At 36.8% G+C, this 25,008-nt stretch overlaps 1 protein-coding gene across 1 annotated transcript in view; it reads right to left on the reverse strand.

Moving 5' to 3' along the window:
- LOC131427166 (uncharacterized) overlaps positions 1-25,008 on the reverse strand; it is a 334,261-nt gene that overhangs the window by 274,131 nt on the left and 35,122 nt on the right. The gene's annotated exons all lie outside the window — the stretch shown is intronic.

Consider the following 25,008-nt stretch of genomic DNA (forward strand, 5'->3'; position numbering starts at 1 on the left):
TGATAATAGTGAGAATGTTTTTGAATGATTATGATTTTATTATCACGTTCGAGTTTATGGATCATCACTTCTTGTCAAGTACTGATACTTTTTTGAGTTTCATTGAATTCTTGAATGATTACGACATTCTATTCAGTTTTGTTTTCGAAGTTTTCGATAAAAAGACACTGAAATAAATTAGTTTGAATAGGAAAAAGTTTGGTTGGAAAACTTTATTTCCTTAGCCATATTATAAAAAAATTATTGCCCCATTACCCAATCACCAGACTGGTGATACACGATCACCTTCTGTGATTGCTAAATTTCTGGTGATCACCGCTTGATCACCGTACGTGATCCCTCCTCCGATACCCCAGAGGACAAATTTAGTTTCACTTAAACAACACCATAATTGACATATTAGACGAAAATTGGGAACTACTCTATGTTCATCGAATTTTAATTTATTGGGTGCTGATGGGACTAACATACACCAAGCGGTTATATTAATAATTTTAGACTATTAAAAAATCACGATTCAGGGTTTTAGATACAAGGAATAATATTGTTAACAGAATGTTTCCGCTGATTTGTAAACAACAACAGTTGAAATGTTTATTATTTTGGATAGCGCATGCGTTATTATAAAGAATTATTCCTATTTTTTTCGATATGTGTTATATTTATATAACCCCCCACTCAATATCTGTTAGTAGCTTTCAAACGGGATGCTTGCGGAAATCGGTTCAACCATTTCTGAAAAATGGGACTCGGAGGATCCGTTTGAAAGTCGGATTTTGCAGCAATTCTTTTACCTCTCTATAGGGAAAAGCAATATATTCAGTTTGGTCCAGTAATTTTATTGTTATCGTGTGTTCCCTAACGGTTTCGAGAAAACGCGCAAAGGGAATATCTCCGAAAGAATTGTAAGACTGATTTTCCAATTTTGCATTCATGATTTCTTATAATTATTTATCGATTGAAGCAAACATTGTTCATTCATTTCTTTTGCTCTCTTGTAATATGCTGTTACAAAAGTTGAAAATATAATGTGCATAGAAAATAGGTTTTCAGTTGAAAATGTTAGTTCCTTTCGGCAACTGTCAAGCCTCTACTGAAATATAGCAAATCGAGATACTACAATCACCTGAAAATACGGTATCATAAATTTTCTAGGTGAGCGGGCCACTAGAAACAACATCGTGAAAACTGCAAATAATGTCGCTTTAATTTAGAAAATAACAACTTTTTTCACATATTTGCAGCATGAATCAAAAATGCACTTAAACTTCCCGTCGGCTCGTGAAATCACCCCACGGATACGATTATTTTGCGCCTGCCTTCATTATACTCCAGAGCGTTAAAAGAATGGATCGTCTTGAATCACGATTCAAAATACTTGCAAATATTCGGATTGCCGAGCGAGTTAACTCATCATTGGTTCGGATTGGTTCCGAACATGTACTAAGCAGAATTCAAATGGCAGCGCTCCATAACGAATGAAAGAGAGAATAAATGCGAGAGAATTAACTATTGCGCTTTGACGATCGGGTGTTACTTGAGGCAATCGGGTGTTCGGCAGAAGCACACTTATGAACGAATAAAATCGAGTGACTCGCATCAGGTAGAAACGTGTCTATGAGTGCTAGCCGAGTGAAAATAGATACGATTATTCCCTTCCTTGGTCATAGGTAACAAGTGATTTGCACGGAATTCTTGTATCTTGACCGAAAATCACATAAGAAGGTATAGGTCGTTTGTGCACATTGTGCTATGGACAAAGTCGCTCATTATTTTATATTGGTACCATCCAACCGCCTTTTATCGAATAAATAAAGAATCTAGAAAATAACTGAATACGGCTGGAGATGCAGTCATTTTCTTCATTTTAACCGGTTGTGCAGTGCAAGAGGTACACATGAGGACGAGAAGCCACTGCCAAAAAGCATACTCTTGAAGGAAATCGTTCGGGCACACGAAAACACTAAAAATCGCAAAAATAAGTTAATTGCTTTTGTAATTCGGGGTCAATTGAAAAATGCAAAACTAGCTGCGTAACCTTTTTCTGCCATAATTTTGAACGTTTATAACTTAGTCATTTGTTGATGAATTTATATAATTTATCTATCTATCGATTAGGAAACATTTAACCTAAACATGAAGACAAGTAGTTTAAGTATTTCTATAGCACACCATTGAAAACGGATTGAATTGACGTATGTTTTCACGAGCCAGTCACAACTTTCCATAATAATATCATCCTTTCGTCCGATTAGCGCAGAACGAACTGTAGTACAACACAGAATGTATACATATATGTTGTGTCACATTTTTTGCTCAGTTAATCTCTGACTGTGAGTGAGGCAGGTAGTTTGACTAGTGAGTGGAAGAGCACACTGAAAGTTATATCCATTCCCTCGCTGAAGAGTCGCTTTTGCACTGTCTGATGCCATTTTCCGTCTGCTGCAACGTCGTGTTCACTTTAGTATATTGATTAGCTCATTTAGGGGTTTTTGTTTGTACAAACAGTACATATTTCATTTTGATTTCTACGTGTTTCACCTTCAGCTCATCAGTGCTTAAAGTAGTTCAATCAGTGTTTAAAGCAGTTGCTTTAAACACTTATGAGGCGAAGGTGAAACGCGAAGAAATCGAAACGAAATGCGTACTTTTTATACAAGCCAAAAACCCCTAAATATTTAAATTCGGCGGCGGCCAGTAGTCGGTCGTCACACGTTTTCATCCAAGACGTCAGATAGGATATGGCACCTAGTGCAATATCCTTGAAGGGTCACACAGATTGTGTGGACTTTGCATCTGCTTAGCGGTTCAAATTGCACTGTTAGGCGGAGATAGCGGTTCAACTGTTGAGCCGAAGGCAAAACGCGAAGAAATCAATTAGCGATTGATTTTCATTTTCCGGTAGTTAGCAGGTCAATTTTGAGCTATCGGTGATAGATTTTGCGAACCCAATTTGAAGCGTTTGTATCTCGGTGATTTGTTGATGGATTTGCCATATTTAACTTGATTCGAAATCATTACTTCAATATTGTACACTTAAAATTGGATCGATTTTTCGGCGGAGTCGGGTGCACACTGCAATCTCCATTTACAAGCAAAACTGTGACTAGAAAATGGATTCAGTTCAAAGTTGTATTATGAAAATAATCATAGATGCTTCATTTTCATTGAATGTGGCTCAATATTTTAGTCTAATCTTGCTTCCTAAAATCACATTAATGGAATCCAGACTAAGTGTAACGAAGACAAAGCAATGCAATGCCTTTTTCATTAAAAAAAAACTTTTGAAACAGAATCAGATATGAGTTCTTCTCAAAATTGAGCCAGTGTAGGTATTGTTATGTTCAAATGTAGAAACATAGGTTGTTCGCATCACGAATCATTCATATCACATGTAATACAAAAAATAGATATCTCAACAAAAAATCTCCTCAAAGCCGGTTTCCTCAACCAAATTGCGCAAATTCCTATGCAAACATTTACCGATCTCAGCAACCTGCCTCTGAATTTCTTAAGAAGTGATCACAGTGCGCACCGTCCTAGCAGGGATAATTACGAATATAACAACACATAACAATCAATTACACTCAATACGTAATCAGAATCGCTTCCCGTGCCGATTGCCACTGCCACAGTCCAACTCCTGCCGTATGCTGAAAGTCAAGTAGCGGAGGGGAATCACATCTTGGTCGGTTCGCAACAGCAGAATATAATCACACGAATCATCTTGAAATGTTAATTAGGAGGAATCGCACAGTGATATCAACCAGCCAGAACCACTTACACACTGAATGTAAGCTGCACAACAACAACAACAACCACAACAGCAACAACGAAAAATCTTTGTTGCGTGATCAAGACGGAACAAAAAAGAAGCGTGCATTCGATGTAATAACAACCAGATTTCTGGCGTTCCAGAAGCGTGTGGCTGCTCCTGCCAGGCGAGTGTGTTTGTGCCTCCTCAAACTAATGTCAGACCATGGCTAGCCAGAAGCCGGCACCGTAACAGGTGAAGGACGTAGCTGAAATTACCGAGAAATTGAGTTCTTTTTATCAGGTAATCGTGGAAAACAAGAGATGTACTGAATTGTCAAATGAAAAAAATAAAAACTTCATAGTCAGGTCAGTGATTAGTCATAGTCAGGGATTTTAATTTGAAGTGATTTGTGGAAGTAATTTTGTTTAATTAATAGTAGGTAGAAATCTTCCAAAAATTAAAGTTTAAAATTAAGGGGAAAAAAGACTTAAGCTTAAAAAGAAATCTAAGACCGATGTACTCAATTCAACATGTGACGGAATGGTATTTATACTTTTACAGAAGTTATATATTGCATCCGTCAGAAGAATGACAAGCAAGCAAACCATAAGTCTCATTTTACAATCTACTAAGACTAAGTAATGCGAATTTCTCCGAACATTGAACTTTTACTGGACCAACTTTCAATTGAACATGTAAATATTAAACAGGACATCAATACTGATTAGTACGAAGTTATGTGAACTCCATGAGCGTCACTCGGATTGTCTTTTCAGATATGCATTTAGAACGTAATTAATAGTACAATTGTTAATGGATCGTCATTTGACAATAAGGGACGTGGGCAAATGGTACTCACCACCTTCTAAAATCAACAAAGTATGTGAATTTATCAAAAATTCTGTTGAACTAATAATAATATCACTTGTTTCTTGTTCCAATTATTTCTACCGAATCCAGATATATTTTTGGCGTTTCCGATGTACTTTAGATTGAAAAAAACTAAACCATATTTTGGAAAACCTTCGGGATTAAGTTGGCATTGGGTCAATATATTCGCCCTTATTCTGAATAACGACGTATTGATTTTTCGATCGAATGTGATTCGATCGAATCATAGCTACCTTTGATTTGCTAGCGTTATTGGGAATACGAATGAAATACGAGCGAAAAAACGATACGACGTTATTCAGAATAAGGGCGATTATCTAAGAAATTACCTGTGTAGGACTAGGTTGGTTAAAGTTCTTCTCTTTTTGTAAGTCGTCGTAAGTACACGGATAAAAATCTATTGCCGGAACCATAATTAAAAATCATGAAATCATGAATAATAAGTTATGATTTTAGTATCAAAACGATTGATATCATGAACAATAACACATTTTCATTAAAATGTTTATGATATAAATCGTTTTGCTCATGAAATTTCATGAGAAGACATGGTTCATGATTTCATGATTGAAGAATTATGGCACAGGCAATAGATTTTTATCCGTACAGGAAAGCTAGTGGACAGATTGTTCTGGAAGCCATTACAATATTAAATAAAACTTTTACCATAGAGTAGAAAATATTTTTAGTGGAATCGAGCCGTACAACTCGCTTTACAGCGAAAATTCCAGTATATGACGCATTAAAAATATTAATACGAAAATTCGAATTTCGTTTTCTTTTATTTTATTAAAAATAATATTAAGTGATACTTGGTAGACGTAATGATTCCCAAACATTCATTTTAACCGAACACTTGGCAGTACTCCCAACGAAATTTAAACTATTTCTTAACCATTCAATGTTTCATTCTCTTCACGGCTTGCCCTAAGCAGAGGTTGTCACTCGGAAACAGTTGAAAATACGAACTAACAAAACAACAAAAATATAAGTTCTTTGAATTTCATGTCTACAGATCTCGGAAGAGACTACTTTAAGAAGAAACGTCATTGTAAGCAAATTGAAAATTGTTCTAGCAGTATATTCATTGTTTTTTCTAGAAAACATTTATCAAATTAACGTTGAATATGGCAAGATTTAAAAAAATTGGGGTGACTGTCTAATTTCTAGATAAAAACATTCAATTTTAATTCACGGGTTATCCTATTTTGTGCATAGGGCACATAACCGATTTCTGTATTTTACGTTTCGTCTTCGACTCATCAGTACATAACAGTTAATGTTGAACTATTATATAACCTAGCAGAATAACCCCTAAATGACCATCACCTGAATCGGAAGGAACTCTATGTCTGCCTAGCGGTTTATGTTGAACTGCTAGGTTATATAACAGTTCAACATAAACTATGTACTGACGAGTCGAAGACGAAACATAAAGTATAGACATTGAATTTGTTTATAGTGTGTAACACATGTGGTTGGCCAGACCTGTAAGCAGAGACACTTACACCCGCTTGATGGTTTGTTTTAGAAGGGCGCGTCAGACTCGTGTCATACCTTCGGAAGGAAACAAGTGATATATTATACAATGCAATTTTATATAGAAAAAATTATTCTTAACGCATCTAGTAATACCTTCTTCTTGGCATTGACTTTTTTACCTTCTTTCATTGAGATAATTTCTGACTCGAATTTGGGCTCAATCTTTGTTACAATAGTCATCTCATACTACCTTGATCAAAATGTTCCCGGAATCACCACCGTGTGGCGCTCTCAGTCATCCAATTACGCCCAAACCTTCGTTTACGAACACTTTTTTTAAGTTACCTCTTTTTACGTAACTCCTTTTACGAACCAAATCCCAAATAACGTAAACTTTTTTTACGAACCAACTTTGTAAAAAGAGATTTTTGCATCTAATGAAAGCAATTTTCGGCTCCATGGAAATTACTACAATATGGGTATTTTCGGACCGGAATTGATGAGTAGATGACGTAAAACGATGCTTGAGGTGGTTCGGAAATCCAAGATGGCGACTTCCGGTTTGACGATATTCCTTAAAAACTCTTACAATGTGGATATTTTCGGAACGGGATTGATGATTAGATGACGGAAAACGATGTTTAAAATGGTTCGGAAATCCAAGATGGCGATTTCCGGTTCTTTGATATTGCTTAAAAACATTTTTGAATTGTTTGAATACTGTACTATATTTTTGAAATGACCATAACAAGTAGACGTCCGATTAGCTATAATAATTTTATATTGTTATAATTATATTGTATGTTTTCAATATTTTATTGAACAACTGGAAGTCTTAATCTAATATTTGGAAGCAATCACAAACATTAATATTTGGTTTCAAATCAATGACCGTGTTCTCCAATTTTTTTTATTTTCATTTTATAATTTCAGTTGCTTTAGTGTACGTGATAAAGTCGAAAAAAGTACTGTTACACTCATCACGACACATTTGTTTTTATTTAAACTTGTCAAAATCTCATGTCAACTGGCCCGTCGGAATATGATTTAACATTTTGTAAGTAATTGAGAAAAAGGGATATTATTTGCCTCAAGTGGTAAGAATCAGTTAGACAACCACATGACACTGATTTTCTAACATTTATGAGCAATTCCAGAAATAAATAGCAGATAAACTGACAGAATAGACTTTCTCCGAATCGGATGAAACAATGTACACCTCTTTGGTATGGCAATCTATTCTTCCTGATAAAAGAACCTTTTCGACACAGTATTAATTTTTAGAATGTCGAAATTTAAAACCATAACTAACCACTTCAAACATCGTTTTCCGTCATCTACTCATCAATTCTTTTCCGAAAATACTCACATTGTAAGGGTTTTTAAGGAATATCGACAAACCGGAAGTCGCCATCTTGGATTTCCGAACCATTTCAAACATCGTTTTCCGTCACCTACTCATCAATTCTGGTCCGAAAATACTCACATTGTAAAAGTTTTTAAGGAATATCGTCAAACCGGATGACGCCATCTTGAATTTCCGAACCACTTCAAACATCGTTTTCCGTCAACTACTCATCAATCCTATTCCGAAAATATCCACATTGTAAAGGTTTTTAAGGAAAATCGACAAACCGGAAGACGCCATCTTGGATTTCCGAACCAAACATCGTTTTTCGTCATCTGCTCATCAATCCCGTTCCGAAAATACCCACATTGTAAGGATGTTTAAGGAATAGCGATAAACCGGAAATCGCCATCTTGGATTTTGAAGCGACCCCAAACATCATTTTCTTGCACCCACTTATCACATCCGTTCCGAAAATGGCCATGTGATTGGGGGTTTCCACATTCATTACATAAAACTTTTTTTACGAAGTAAATTCCAAATAACGTAAACTTTTTTTACGAACCAAATCCCAAATAACGTAAACTTTTTTTACGAACTACCTCTATTTACGAACCCCCGTTTAGTTCGTAAATGGAGGTTTCGGTGTAGATATTTTAGGTTGCATCTGTCATTGCTATTCTATAAAATTTTCAGCTTGATACCTGGACATTTGTAAAAGCTACGCTGCATTGAGTATATTTGTGATTGTGTGTGTTCTCGATTTTATACAATTTTCAAAATGAAATTAAATTTGCAACAATGAGTTTGCATAAAACTTTGCGTTAAAATCTGATTCAATGGTGCTACGGCATTGCAAATGATAGAAGAGTGCTTCGGCAACGATACTCGGAAGAAAACTGTCGTTTATCAGTGACACGAACGTTTCAGAAGTGTCGTCGTTTTCAGTCGAAAAAGAAGGCGATGCTCACAGTTTCAATTGAGACCGTCAACAAGGAGTATTATTTGGGCGTTATGAACCGTTTTCGTGAAGCAATTCGCCGAAAAAGGCCAGATTTGTTGGCAAAAAACTCGTGGATCTTACACCACAATAACGCACCGTCACACAATGCAATCGTTATCCGGGAACATTTGGTTAAAAACGTAACGAAAACCATTCAGAAACCACCGTATCCACCCGATTTGACTCCCTGCAACTTTTTCGTATTCGGTTCACTCAAGAAACCGCTCCGTGGAACGCGTTTCAGAAACCAAGATGAGATTATGGAAAAATCGCAGATGGCTCTGATGGCCATACCGAAAACTGAATATAAAAAATGTTTCGAGGATGTATTTTTGTATCTAAGGGTGAGGTGAAAATAAATTAAAATACGACGGATTTAAATTCATTGGACATGTGATGCAAATGTCGGCAAAGCTGGAGAAGAATTCCATGTTTGATAGATAACTTGGAAGTAGTCGCCTGTTGAATACGGTTCTAACTATTATTTTGGCTGAATTTTTGTACCTTTTTCCAGAGCCATATTTTGAATGTTTCAATTCAAAGGAATATTATGTAAATTTCTAAATACAAAAAAAAATCTTCCTAGAGGATACTTGAACGATTTTCCAAAATTTAGGTTCAAATGAGAGACACAACATCTTTACAGATTGTGTGTTTGGGAAAATACATTAACAAATACCGCAAAGTTACTTGAAGTACACAACCTTTAAACATTGTTTTTTGTTTTTCTCCCAGATCAATAAACTATAAGGGTATATTCAGTAGTGTTCTAGTTCTAGATGCATAATTTATGTCAGTTACAAAATTTAAATCTGAATTTTTTAACAAGAAAAACTGGCAGTCCCAGTAGTGTTTTACTCGTGTTTCAAATATAGAAAAAATAGAACGGTATCGAAGTCCAGTTTTAAATTTAACAGAAGAACTGGTCGAATAAATAATACTAGAATGGCGAACTGGGGATACGTTTGTCCTAGTTTCTGCTCTATTATGGATTATGGATATAAAATTTCTAGCAGCTGAATTTGCTCTAAGTATTGTTATGCTTAGAATAATAGTTTCTAGATTAGTAGTAGCTATGAAGTTCCATGCAATCGTTTTAAATAAAACTTGTTTTGATCCACCTAGTGGTGTGATGACACCTTTCTCGTATAGCTTATGTTTTCATAAATATTGCTAAGGAGTTCTCCAAAAACCTTTAATTTGAATCGTGAATAAAAACAGCAAAATTTGTTTAAGCATACTCTAGCATAACTATTCCAATTTATAAATAAGTTTTGAATCAAGTTTATACGAATTCTCCGTTTTCTTTTGCGTTTTCTCTTCAACTGACGGTATAAATTTTAAACACACTTCATTCAGTTGTTCCGGGACCAGAAGTCGGATCCGGATTAAATTCAATAGTGTTCTATGGGACCATAATCTCTTTAATTTGTGAACATCGGTGGAGCTATCTCTGAGAAAATCAAGTGATTTCCGTTGTGAAGTTGAAGTTTTCGGGAGCTGGAAACCGGTATAACCGAAGTCGATTCGTTTAGGAAACAACTTTCATAACGTACAAATTGATATAGTTTTGAGCTGCTTTCAGAAGATTTTTTTTCATTTATGCTTCGTCGCTCTAAATTCTATATAATAGTTTCTAGTTTCAAATTAGTTGAATGTATCCTCCAGGGCTTAATCCAGTTTATCCCTATTTAAGATCATCCAACGCGTTCGATACCCGGCTATTTTTTGAAATCATGCAATCGACCTTAGAATACCGACATGCAACGAGTTTGAGTCGGTTAACAACACACGCATAAGGATATACTACATGGCATAAACTTAAAAACATGACATCTTCCACCAGGACTAGTTTTATGTGCTGTGTGGTATGAGAAAATTGTTCTGGTTTAGGACATTCCTGAGCTGCAACATGCAAAAATGAATTACTCCTTCCAAGATACCCGTTGATTTATATCGACGGCGGTACATGTTATCGTGGAAAAATTCCGATCGATAGAGCAGGTCATCGATCTTCGGCTCACGTTTCCCGCCGGTGGACCCCGACAGCTGATAAATTTTATCAATTGCTTCCAACGGGACTAAACCAACTCGCAGGGTGGCAGAAGAACTCAATGAGATAGCTCTTGGTTGCTAGGAAAAGTTTGGACGGGAGCAAAGGCCATCAACTGTTCCGATCATAACAATTTAAGAACAATTTTTACTTTTATTGTTTTCCATTTCATTTCCAGTCGTGTCAGGTTCTTCGGGACGGGACTAAAACAGCACGGCCAGAATGTTGTTGGCCTGTGGTTCTGTTGCGGTTCTTGGCCTCGCTCGGTTGGCATTTTCAATCACGTAGTCACGACAACGACGACAACGACGACGACAGTCATTGTTTGTCCTCGATTCATGTTTTGCTCGGATTTTTTCAGCCCTTCCATGACGAGCTTTGTGCGCTTTTTGGAATGCAGTTGTTGTAGTTGTTACGGAGTTACAAAGCAGCCAACCTCGCCACTGTCCCTCCCTTCATGCAGAATCAACCGAAGATGAATTGTTCGGAGCTCATGTGGAGAGAATGCTTGATCGTGGTGCTGATGTCAACTGTCAGATCAGTTCAAAGAACACAATGTAACATTTCACGGTTGAACAAGCCATGGTGGACGACGACGAATCAAAGGGTTGGATTTTTTGTTTCGTTCGAATTGATGACGGAGAAATGTGCTTAGTTATTGATTATTGTTACTTTGTAGGAATCGTGTTGGAGATGATAATCAAGCGACAGTTTAGGTGTGATTCGTAATATCAGAGGCAACGCATTTGTGTTTACATGGCAGTACCATGTTGTCTGAGATTGGAATCTAATATTGTATCCGATTGAAGAGAGTTACAGAAAAAAAATACAACTTGTTTCATGTCAGGGAGTTTGTTGAGAACTTTCCTATTGATGGTAATCGTTTCGAATAGAAATAGAAATGCCTCGGGTCGGGTTGAATTATAGTGTTAGGCCGTTATTTGAAGGACTCAATCAAAATTTCAAGCTGTTCGCCCGTAAAAATTCGCTTCCAGCACCAGACGCAATGTCGCTTCCATTCATCCAAACAGACGCAGCTAATTGCCAATACCTGTAGAAAGAATCGATTATGGCTTTACATCGTAAAGCGTCCTACTTGAAGCAGCGCGAGGTATTCTGCTCGCGTCACGTACGAAGTCCCGCTTGCTTGCACCGCACATAAAAACCGTAATCTGTCAGTCGGAGCCCGGTTCCCGTTACATCCATTTCGCCAGCATGATGATCACAATCACAACGAAGACAACGACGAGTGGGCCCATTAGGAAGAATTCATTTTTCACTCCTTGACGGTCGGTCCCAGTGCAGTGTGTCGACAATCCGGTATTCTGTCACAGTTTTCATGGCGGGTTCCGATGCGTTGGCACCAGAACTACCCGAGCAAGATGCCGAAGAAAGGAGTATTTAAATCGTTACAGTTAAGCGTAATTGGATTTAAAACCACTTGAAGCAATTTGCTCTCTGACTCACTCTGACACGCACACACACACACGCACCGATCCCAGCTGATTTGTTCGCGATGGCTTTGAAGGGGAAATTTCTCCTTTCGATGTGTAAATTAACCGATACGCTTCGGTCGATTGATTGGACCGATACAAACATTATGCCGTAATCATGTTCGCGCCGCGAAAGAAAACGACACACGCGATTTTGCGTCTATACTTGCTAATCAATGGTTGTGGAAAATATCTGAAAGCTTAAATTACACTGACCTATAGTCTGTTGGTCATCATCATCATTACCGATGTCAGCCGAGTGCTAATTGTGTTTGGCGTGGAAATGTTAATTGCGTTTTTGGAACTGACGGATTAAAGGTAATTTTTGATTCCTGTTTCTCGTGCGTGTGAAGCAAAGTTTTTGTATCCGTCGGTATTTAAATTGATCTTCGTTGAAATGTATTAAACAAAGTATCATTTTTTTCACAATTAGACAAAAAATTGATGTCTTTTGTATCATATATACAAGAAAAATTATACATATGTTGATATTAGTCGGTTAATAAGGAAGAAATTCGTGAAAGAGAAAATGTAGAGGAACTTTCCAGAAAATGGATACTATGGAAAAGGCGGACGTTGAAGATAAGTAGGGAAATTCGAGGTATTTCAAAACATTAGTCTTATCTGTCATTACTTGGCACCGATCTATACGAAACTTCTACCATTGTATTATCTCAGTTTGGTCTATTTTTTCATTAGCAGTCGAGCGGATCAAAAAAAATTTATGGTCTCTGTGACAATCAAGTAACTTTTTAGATTGAAAACTAAACGTGTTTCTAAAGCTTCATTGGTTTTGCGATATTTTCTGAGTAGTACCAAACCAATATTATTTGCACTCTAAAAATACTATTTGCATAAAATTGCATGTGGGAAATGTCGAATCATTTTATCATTTTGCACCGATATACCATGTTGCGTTGCAAAACATGATCGCTCGAAAAATGTACTGCACTGAAAAAACAGCATCGGTTCGTTATCTACATTTTCTATTCAAAACCTAGGCTTTTGCTTTTTTTAAATAGAAAGGCTATGTAATCACTGTGAAAACCGCCTCTTGAACGAAGGCCATTCGACTCGGTTCGAGGAGATCACAAAATGTCTGTGTGTACGATTTTCACAAATTTAGATTCAAATGAAAGATCTTATGGTTCCATAGCTTGCTATTGAATATCATCTTTATTCGACTTCCGGTTCTGGAATTACAAGGTAATATGTGCAAATCTATGCGAAAATGCGCACTCAATTTACTCGGAAATTTCTCAACCGATTTTCACAAACTAAGATGAAAATAAAAAGTCTTGAAATTCCATAAAAAGTTGATCCGGATCCGACTTCCGAATTAGATATCACAGCGCGATAAGCAAAAATTCCCAATTTCATAAGTTATTTTTCACAATTGATGGAAGAACGAAGTGCAAATTTTTACTGGTAAGTTCATCGAATTTTCACATCTTATTAGTTGGTGGATATATGAACCTACTTTAGAACTACTAATCTCCGGATTCTGGTTCCGAAAGCACCGATATTAGTGAGGAAAAGCCCTCAAAACGGAACTTACTTCGATTTCTCAGTGACGGTTAAACTAATGTCGTTTTTCGTTAAATTAATGTCGTGGAGTGTTTTCCTCGATTCGTGCACTTTTCGTGTAGTCGGGCAATCAAAACAGATGCACTGTGTTTCATTGATTTGCACCGTACGCAAAAAATGCACTTTCGGGGGCAATTCGCGAGCAACTATTTTGCAACCGTTTTTTTTCCGAGCAGCAAGTGTGCAAACCAAACTTTACAAAACTGTTTCATTGATCGGCAAAAAACGGGCAAAACACTGGCACCGAGCGAGTGGAATCAATGAAAAACGACATAATTCACAATTTTCACAAATCTTGATTCAAATTGAAGCTCTCATGGTCATAGAAGATACTGTGTAATGTCATCCAGAGCCGACTTCCGGTTCCGAATTATATGGCGTTGAGCGTCAAAACTTTCAAACCGTCATACAAAATGACGATGAACAACCGGTACGCATCGGTACGTTCTGGTAAGGAAGAACAAAACAAACCACCGCGAACGAAGCACACAGCGTCATTTGTTCAATGACGCTATACGACAGGGTTGCCACATATAAAGCTATATTTTTCAGGAGAAAAATCTATATGTTTGTATCGGGGGATCAATATTCTGTACCGAAAATCTGTACATGGTAATGATAAGAAATTGAAGCGCAACGAAATTAAAAAGTCATTGAATCGAATTTGAAAATTAAGCTTATCGTTGAATTTTATCCGGGTCCGACTTCCGGCTCCGGTGCTATAGGGTAGTGTGTATGTTTAAAATTTCTAACCGTCATTTACTGCGACTTTGCAAAATTAGGCTAAATTCATATTAACAAAACATATTTGTTTACAAATTGAAAATGTTATGCTAGTTTATATCCGAAGAAAGTTTCTAATTTTATTCAAGCTTAAAAAAAATCTTGACCGAAAATATAAGTAATATGAGAAAGGCATCATTACACCCTAGGTGGATTAAAACAGGATTTTCGTCACGAAGTTTCACCCGTAGACCACATTTCGAAAACAGATTTCACTAACAATAAGTTTCTAAGGTAATATGAGGGATGCCTAATTCGAATATAAAACAATTTATACAATGTAATGTACGCATACGCATTTTGTGTGTACTTGGCATAGTTCCCAAAATATGGGGAAAATTGATATGGCATTTCAACTGCTTTAAGCACTGATAAGTAGAAGGCAAAACGCGAAGAAAATGATTTTTGTATCACACATTTCATAAAAATGATCCGTGCAAATGATTGAGAAAAATTCTAATGTTTTCATATTTATTTTAGCTCCAAAAATGGTTTTGGAGAGTTGCAGAATTGATTTTCCTCTTCGCCCCATCCACTTACCATTTTAAATTACGTTGGGACGTAGAAAAAGAGTGACAACGAGATCCACTTCAAAAAATTGATTATTTAAAAAATCGGCTAATTCGGCCACGTAAAGCTTGTACGCAAATAGGCCTGAATATAAATATCTTTAAAAAAACAATGGTAAAAAAATTACCCTTCGGTAAAAAGACCATAACATGATTGATTTGAGTTGCAATCACATAATATATTTGTGACAATTGAGGCCCCGAAAAAAATAAAAGCAAAAAATTGACCTTTTGCCACTGTCTCTTCTTTTATTCGGTAGCAAGATAAAGATGGTTGAAAAAATATCCGAACACCTACTTTTTACATTACAACTCCAGTGAGCTTACTCCTGCTTCCGTTTACGAAAAGATCATTTTTATATGTTTTGAATTAAGTTTCCGCTGCTGCATGACGAACGTTAGAGTGAGATGATAGGTGAATGAGTAGTATCTTTGTTGTAAGATTTGTGAAACGAGGTAAGCCAGCAGATAGTGATAAATGGTATTGCGCTAAACTTCAACTCAACGCATTTATAATAATAAATGATATTACGATAAACTTAAACCTAACGTGCATTTGAAAATTCTGCAAACATCTCGTTCTAAAAATGTTTGTGTGTTTATATCTACTGTTAATGTTACCATTACCTCTTCAGTTCTGAAAATGACATCGAAACAAAGCAAGCAACGTCTAAAAATTCTGCTCACCCGTCGCGAAAATCCGAACTACTTGTCAGAAAATGTGTTATTTGAGAAATGCTCGTGACTTCATTTCATTTCACCTCGGATGTCACCTTCAGAATCAAATTATAATGTTATAGAATTTGCAACGGAAAGCAGACATAAAAAACAAGGACTACTTAGTTCTGAGAAATATACCACCTCGATTTCGGGGATGGATGGATGGTAAAAGTTTTTGTTTTTTAAACCTCTACCTCTCATGTATTTTGTTTCCGAAAAGTTGATGGCAAGTCCAACCCTTCAGATAGCTTCTGTTTTCAGTTTCAGAGAGACATCTTTCGATACTTATATCATTGCTGAACCACAATAAGTTAGTTTTTATAAATAAAACCTAACAGTTCAACAAGAAATCGAATACACGGATAAAAATCTATTGTCAGCACTAGAGATGGGCAACACAATTAATTTCAAAGAACCGTTCAGTGATGCAGAGTTCTATTGAAAGAACTAGTTCTCCAGAGCCGTTCGTTCGTTCTTTTCATAGTTGATTTGACTGAACGAGACTATGAACTGAGGAACTACCGTTCTCGAAAAAAAGAACTCTTGCTCATTCATTCTTTTAAAAGAACTAATTCTTTTCAACCGTTCGCGAACGTATTGCCCATTTCTAGCCGGTACCATGATTAAAACATCATCATTCCACGAAACATGAAGATCATTTATATCACGAGCAGAGTTTAAAGTTGACACGTATTTTCAATGAACGAATCCAATCTTACAGCATCGTATTCATTTTATTACTGTGTCTTTCGTAAATGATCGTATTTAAAACCAACGAAGAGAGACGAAGCATTTTCGTCTCTCACTGCTACAAAAGAGAGTACCAGTGTTAACATCACTCGCTTCCATATGACAAGACGAAACCGGAATAACGTCTGTATAGAGAGAATCTGTAGTAGTTCAATTGTCATTATTTCTTCCATATAATAAAAATCTGTGAAGTATGGCTATATAGCGTGTCTAAAATATGATAAATCGAAGTAATTACATCCCAGAACTGCTTTAAAAACCAAAACTACTATAGATACGAACACCAGCAGTTGAAAATCATTGTGACTCGTTTCACATTGAAGGAATCCAGGCAAACATCGCGTTATTTCAAATTTGGTATAAATATCATAAAAAATCTAGCCACGTCCATACGCAAAAGTATCTAGGACCATCTGAGCATATTTTGCTACTATGGAAATCCGTAAGAGATATTCCAAGATATAAGAGCTACTCTGAATATTGTCCTGTACTACACTGTGCCACAGTAAGTATTTTTAGAACTACACATGGCTTATGTAAAAAAAATCTCAAAATAAATCAGTCTATTTTCATCTGTTTCAGAAATATTTTCAGTCGTCCAAGAACTTCAGTGAAAACAATGCTGTTCATAGTCGTGGAGCTACATACGAGGTCTGTTCAAAAAGTTCCCGGAATTTTTTAATTGCGCGCGTCTGGAGAGTCCGGTGGTCAAAATTTTTTTTATTGTGTTGGTACATATGTCCCTAATGTATGGTGAAATTTTCAGCTGTATTCATTGTTTACATTCTGTCTTGTAGCGGCTGGTGTAGACGTGTTTTTTTGAGCTCGGCGATTTTTGTTAGTTTAAACAATGGAAGAATTGAAGAGTCTAAGAATTTGTATTAAATTTTGCGTGAAAAATCAAATAAAGTGTAACCAAGTGTGCGAAATGTTACAGAGAGCCTACGGTGAATCTGCTATGAAAAAAACAAGTGTTTACGAGTGGTATAAGCGTTTCCAAGATGGCCGCGAAGACGTTGAAGACGACGAACGCTCCGGTCGACCCAGCACGTCAATAATCGATGAAAATGTAGGAAAAGTGGAAAAAATGATTATGGATGATCGCCGAATCACTATTAGAGAAGTTGCTGATGAAGTTGGCATATCAGTTGGCTCAAGCCATCATATTTTTTCAAATGTTTTGGGCATGAAACGAGTGGCAGCAAAACTCGTTCCAAAACTGCTGAATTTTGATAAAAAAACAAATGCATTACCATCGCTCAGGAGCTGTTAAACGACGTCAACGACGATCCAAATTTACTTGAAAGGGTCATAACTAGTGATAAAACATGGGTGTACGGTTATGATGTCGAAACAAAAGCACAATCGTCCACGTGGAAGCACCCAACGTCACCAAGACAAAAATCGCCGAGCTAAAAAAAACACGTCTACACCAGCAGCTACGAGACAGAATGTAAACAATGAATACAGCTGAAAATTTCACCATACATTAGGGACATATGTACCAACACAATAAAAAAAAATTTTGACCACCGGACTCTCCAGACGCGCGCAATTAAAAAAATCCGGGAACTTTTTGAACAGACCTCGTACTGCTTATTTGTCTATTTTGATCTGTTTCAGGGATATTTTCAGTTACTCAAGGACATCAACATGAAAATTAAGTTCGTTATTGTATTTTGTTATGCTAGTAGATCTTAAGGCCTGAACTTCAGGCAGTATTTGGATGGCGTAGATCATTCACAATAAGCCTATGAATTGCATGTGGTATCACGGGTACGGGCCGAGGACAATATGTTCGCTAATGCACTTCGTAATGCTGCTAGATCTTAAGGTTTGAACTCCAGGTAGTTTTTTGGATGAACAAGCACATCTTCATAATTCCTCACAATGATCCCATGAATTGAATGTGATTCCACGAGTATTGATCACAAAAAAGAAACTCACTATTGGCATCGGTTACATTGGTAGATCTTAAGGTCTAAATTCCAAGGAGATTTTGGATTGACAAGAACTTCCACAGACATTATCACAGTAGGTCAATTTGCTGAATGTAGTACTACAAGCATATACCGCACTCAAAAGCCATACAAAAGTCACGCGTTTATACACTGATTTCTTTTTCCCGGAGAATTCTTGGATACCCACGACCTTAACTAGATCATATGAAATCGAACAATTCCGTAATGTACATTTCATAATATTCAATTCACTGAAGCATGTTGGATTGATTTGTATACGTATAAATGAAAATTTCCTTTAATATACAAAAAACGTTATTTCAAATAAAACGAGTAAACAAAGGTGCGTAAATTGAATTCGCGTAAATTGAGGTTTTAGTGTAATGCACAATATACGATTTACACTGGAAACCGAACATGACTGAAAGGGTATATGGAAGAAAGAATACCTTTTTGAAACCCATATTTCATTTAATGTACGTCTATTTTGAGTCAATGAAAACTGACTTTTATTAGCTCTGATCACGAGCAATAACTTGTTTTCCATGAAAATTTTCATGATATAAATTATTTAATAAGAGATCTCAAGAGAAGACATGTGTCATGATTTTTCTAATCATGATACTGGCACTCTACCTGTTTTAACCAATCAAATTAAGAATAAAATTAGTATTTTAGTTGTTTCGCGATCGTGGGCTTTTCCGTGTAGGAAAGAAATTCAACTGACACTCAATATAGTCACAAAAAATGTAATCTTTTTTAAAGAACAGTGACAACTAAAACCGTGTAAATTTTCTAGAAAGCTTTGCTTGTTCTGTTTTTTTTTGTGTTACCATGGCTGTTACTCGATATCGATTAATCACCTTTTTTACTCCGTTTGTCTCGGCAACACAACACGACAAGTCGGATGATGTAATAACAGAATGACCAGTGCCTATAATATTTATTGATCCTTCAATGGTGTCGTCTACATGGTACACAATTTTTATGGGTAATCTAAAATGACTCAATACACCTAGCATCTTGGTAAATTGAGTCATTACAGGTTGCCTATATAAATTGTGTACTATTTTTTTTCTAATGACATCTTCCATTAGCATAAATGCTTAGTGAGTGACCTTTAAAGGTGATGGAGTTTACATGTGTCAACTAAATCAAGGCAACTTGAATGCCATGATGGGGACAGTTTCTCGATATTCTGACCAAATGTCACACCTCATTTGTTGCGACATGTTACGTATGTTCGGTTCTAGTCTGCTCTGCGTCAACTAAAGTCACGAAAACGGCACGAAATAACAATTTCGGAAACACTTCAACAACCATAAGCTTGTCGTCGGGCGTAGATTTTCTTAAGAGCTGGAGTAGCACGGCGACATGAAAATCAACGCTAAAGCTGCACGTTACCTGGTGAAAAGGTGTGCCTTTTCGAGTCTCGATTATCTTCTGTGCGATGTGAGCGGGATTGGTTGTTGCGTGCGAAAAGGATTTGCTATTTTGTGTCTGACAGTAGACCGGGTGGGTGAGAGTTAAAATTATGCAAATGCTGATCTTATTTGTCACGAACGATTTTCATTCATTCATTCGCTTGAAGTTTGTGAGTGTTTATCTTGTTTGTTCGATATTTCACACAAACTTCAACCTAGATAGAAAAAACTCATCACACGACGTTTGTGTTGAGACGAAAATGGCGCGTGGTTGAAAATCACCGCATTAAACAGAGCGAAAAGCAGCAATCGCTATCTAGATATGGTGAGGTCCGAAATGTTTGCCATTCCGTGAGAAACCGCAATTCATTAAGATTGCTGGTGCGTTTTTTTAAATACATCAGATTAACTTTTCAAGTCTAAATATTATATTGATATTATTTTTTAGTTTAGGCGGCATGGTTTCACAATTTCAACACGCGATGGTTCATGAGAAAGCTCTATATTTTGTTTCCAAAATTCGAATAATGCACTTTATGGCAAAATTTGCACATTCATCAAATCTGTTACTAAACCAATAGTTTCCAATGCCATATGTTTCATTCTCGCCGTTTCTAGACACACAATTTGAAAGGTGTAAGTCATTTCCATAATCATAATCTGCTAGTTTATTATTCATACCCCTGCAAACAGGTAATTTGACTGCATCCCACTTGTTATGTAAAACGTTATGCTGAAAAAAAAAACTGATAAAAGCAGTACCGAAACGCATAATTCATTTTGATTGTTCCTCTCCGGTTTACGTTTGCGAACCCAAAAAGTCGCCTGGATTCGAGCAACAGCCAACCGTCGAACACCGGTAAATCGTTGACCTCACTTTCTCTTTAGTGTCTGCGTTGTTGTGACCAAAAGTTCGTAGCGGTTGATTCCGCTGTGAGCCAAAAGGTCTGCTCAAAGATGGCAACCCGTTCGCCTAAATGGGATTGCTGTTACGTCACCAGCAAACCCATCTGTTTGCAAGTTTAAGTGACCACGATGTTCGTCGGAATAACGTCTGAGCTGTACATCTTTCGACTGACTTCTTCTAATTAAAATATTACGTTGTGCATCGTCAGGTAAAAATGAACTCGCCTGGACCTACACGATTTGCGTAAATGTTGATTCATGAGGCCGGCCTTCACAAGTCGATTGGCGCTAAACAGCTTTCTGTACTGAGCTGCCACAATCACCATCTGACTTGTAGTAAGACGAATGTTCGTTTCAGTGAGCTCGAATGTAATAAGCGACATATTCAGTGCAAACACACACACATATACTGAATACTTGAAATGTTTATTTTGGTCTATTTGCAATGATAATCATTTGTTGTTTGTATTTATATCGATACATCAGATCACTTCTTTGTTCGACCTTACTTTTACCAACAATTCTAATATAGCCGTAATACGGGCATGCAACATAAAGCTTTCGATTACCTAGCTGACTTAATCTGGTCGCAGACTCACGAATGCAATTTATTATAGTTCACCCCCGCACGTACCCTTCGTTTCCCTTCAACACACGAGTGTAGTCCCCCGAGGCTGTCCCGACACTGCACACGTCATTTGATCTGAATAACAGCGTGTCATAATTGAAACAGCGTTGGCCGGATGACGGCATTTTTTTTCTTCCATATAGCCCCTCGTCCGACTGATTGCGAGGTAAGACTTCACTTTTCCCTGATTTGAATTTCACTTTCACTCGCTACGGCTGACAGCCAACCTAGCGCTTTCTGAAGCCACCCGCACCCACTCATGCGGTTATGGAAGACTCTCGGTGCGAGACGAGATTGCAAATGGGCAACGGAATGATCTCCGGCTTGGTGATGTCTCATCTTGCCGAGACCTTCGTGTGCACGGGGCCCCGGGTAACGAAAGGTTTCACAATAAGCAGACAGTGGGTGTGCAATGTTTCATAAGTTTGCATATCTCGCTTTGAATCACTATTTGAAAGACAATCCGAATGCGTTGTCGTGCCCTGGGTGTTTTGATTTCAGGAAAATTTACTTACATCGCAGCACGCCGATTTATAATGAAGTGCTGGAGAGAAAATAATGTTGAGAAGAATGTGATTCCGATATAGAATGATTTAGTATAATAAATGTTACATAAGTCGGAACTGTACATTCGAACTTTTGTCAACATAACATCTGATGTACCCCAAGAGAGTCATCTCGAACCACTTCTGGATGTGTTATTCGTGAATGATCTTTGCAGTTAGTTGTCTTCGTATGAAGTAATGTTTGTAATCTACCGCATTATCACAATCGTTTTGGATTGTTGTGCTTTACACGCTCGTTTAATTTTACTCTCAAGTGAGCAATTTGTACTTAATTTTGCTTATTTAAATAAATAAATAAATAAATAAATAAATAAATAAATAAATAAATAAATAAATTAATAAATAAATAAATAAATAAATAAATAAATAAATAAATAAATAAATAAATAAATAAATAAATAAATAAATAAATAAATAAATAAATAAATAAATAAATAAATAAATAAATAAATAAATAAATAAATAAATAAATAAATAATAGAGTTGTGCGAGCAAACTGTGAAAAACTTGCAGGATTTCTATAATTTGAAATTGGCCATACGTATCGATTAAACTTCTTGTCAGTTTACAAGAAGGTGTACAATTTTCCCTACATAATTGTGGATGCAAATTATTTCCCAATGGTAATCATGTATATGATAGGACTGAAAAGTCACCACTTGTGACTGAACACCTAACTTAAATCTTAATTCAAATTTAAATCATATTGCCTTAAAAAATACATTAATACATTATTTTCTCACCGTAGTGGTGAGGGCAGAATTCTGAGCTGAGGAACTGAATGAGCCGAAATGAGGTGCGGTTTTACTTACAATTTTAGGAAAACTTCAGTCCCTGCTGAACAGCGCCAAAGCTATTTCCTCAGCTATCACTAGATTAATGTACGTGAAAAACCAACCATATCGATGAACGAGCTAAATAAGCTGATATTTCTTTCTTGAATTTCCGTTCATTGACAGCAGAGAAAACTGCTTTTGAGCTTTGCAACAATGGCAGTTTTCCTGGTATTCTAAATTGTCCCTTAAGGGCTGAGGGCAGTGTGTTTCAGAGGGCTATTTTCACGCTTCAAATCTGACTTTCTCAGGAGCGGTGATGAATATAAAAAAACTAAACTGACAATCTTATAGAAAATTAGCTTAGATTATTCTGTGATAATTTCAGAATGATTCATTGACTTTAGCGGTCGGGAAAGTCTTTTTTCTGAAGGAAGAGTTGCATAGCTGAAAACGCCGTCTTTCAACTTGTTAATTGATTATCGGACCAAAAATCTATCCTGACAATGTCTAGATAATTTAATTTAGATGTGATTAGTGTATAAAACATATATGTTGTCGCGGTTAAAATGAAGTGAAAGTTATTTTTGTGAAGGTAAGTCGATTTCTATGACGGCGTCATTTCAGTTCCCTGGTACATAACGAAACATGGGAGAGAAATAAAATCGGCTCAAAAAGGCTGCCAAACAAGCGGAAGCTTTCTTGGATTTTATGTGATGTAATCAAACTCGTAACCGAAAATATCAAAACTTTCTTGGCAACGCGGCCACGTCGAGAGTCATTTTGCACATTTGCGAGAGAGCACGGAGAGAAATGTAATACGCACAGCGAGGCACGTGGTTTTACGCGACCTACTGGCCTCAGCCCTTAAGAAGCAAATGCATCTTGATCTCAAACGATATCACTTACTTCAGTTATACAAGACAAATAATGTTGTATACGAGGTCTGTTCAAAAAGTTCCCGGAATTTTTTAATTGCGCGCGTCTGGAGAGTCCGGTGGTCAAATTTTTTTTTTATTGTGTTGGTACATATGTTCCTAATGTATGGTGAAATTTTCAGCTGTATTCATTGTTTACATTCTGTCTTGTAGCGGTTGGTGTAGACGTGTTTTTTTGAGCTCGGCGATTTTTGTTAGTTTAAACAATGGAAGAATTGTAGAGTCAAATAATTTGTATTAAATTTTGCGTGGAAAATGAAATAAAGTGTAACCAAGTGTGCGAAATGTTACAGAGAGCCTACGGTGAGTCTGCTATGAAAAAAACAAGTGTTTACGAGTGGTATAAGCGTTTACAAGATAGCCGCGAAAACGTTGAAGACGACGAACGCTCCGGTCGACCCAGCACGTCAATAATCGATGAAAATGTGGGAAAAGTGGAAAAAATGATTATGGATGATCGCCGAATCACTATTAGAGAAGTTGCTGATGAAGTTGGCATATCAGTTGGCTCATGCCATCATATTTTTTCAAATGTTTTGGGCATGAAACGAGTGGCAGCAAAATTCGTTCCAAAACTGCTGAATTTTGATCAAAAAAACAAACGCATTACCATCGCTCAGGAGCTGTTAAACGACGTCAACGACGATCCAAATTTACTTGAAAGGGTCATAACTGGTGATGAAACATGGGTGTACGGTTATGATGTCGAAACAAAAGCACAATCGTCCACGTGGAAGCACCCAACGTCACCAAGACAAAAATCGCCGAGTTCAAAAAACACGTCTACACCAGCCGCTAAAAAATCACACTAAAAAAAATTTTGACCACCGGACTCTCCAGACGCGCGCAGTTAAAAAATTCCGGGAACTTTTTGAACAGACCTCGTACATTCAGTTCCCTAGAGAGTTGGAAGAGTGTATTTGTAGCAAAACAATCAATCACTCTTCAATAAACACTCTAAAGTCAGTTTTCCTACCAATTACTTGGTACCGTAGGGTGCCTAGTTTCAAGACAGTACCAATATATTCGGTAAGCAGAATTTTTTTCACGAAAGTTCATAGCCAACAGATAATCTATTCGAAAGAGGGTTAATTTTTTTTGTGCTTCTTCGTAACTTGGTACGAAAACTAATGCATACTTTTCCAAATCACACATTGGGAATTGTAGCTGAAGGTTAAAGCTAGGCAACTGTATAGATGATTTGGTTAAAAACCTAGTACTAATGGATGTTTTCAGTTCAGTCATGAAATGCACGGCAAAACATATTGAATTTCCAGATGACGCAAATCTACTTATGACACAATTTGAAAGAACTTTGTTTCTTCAAAAGACTGGAATGGGCAAGAACCCAGCCTTTCACCTAAGTACGTAAAATT

The sequence above is a fragment of the Malaya genurostris genome, chromosome 2, assembly GCF_030247185.1.
Source record: "Malaya genurostris strain Urasoe2022 chromosome 2, Malgen_1.1, whole genome shotgun sequence".
Classification (NCBI taxonomy): Eukaryota; Metazoa; Arthropoda; class Insecta; order Diptera; family Culicidae; genus Malaya; species Malaya genurostris.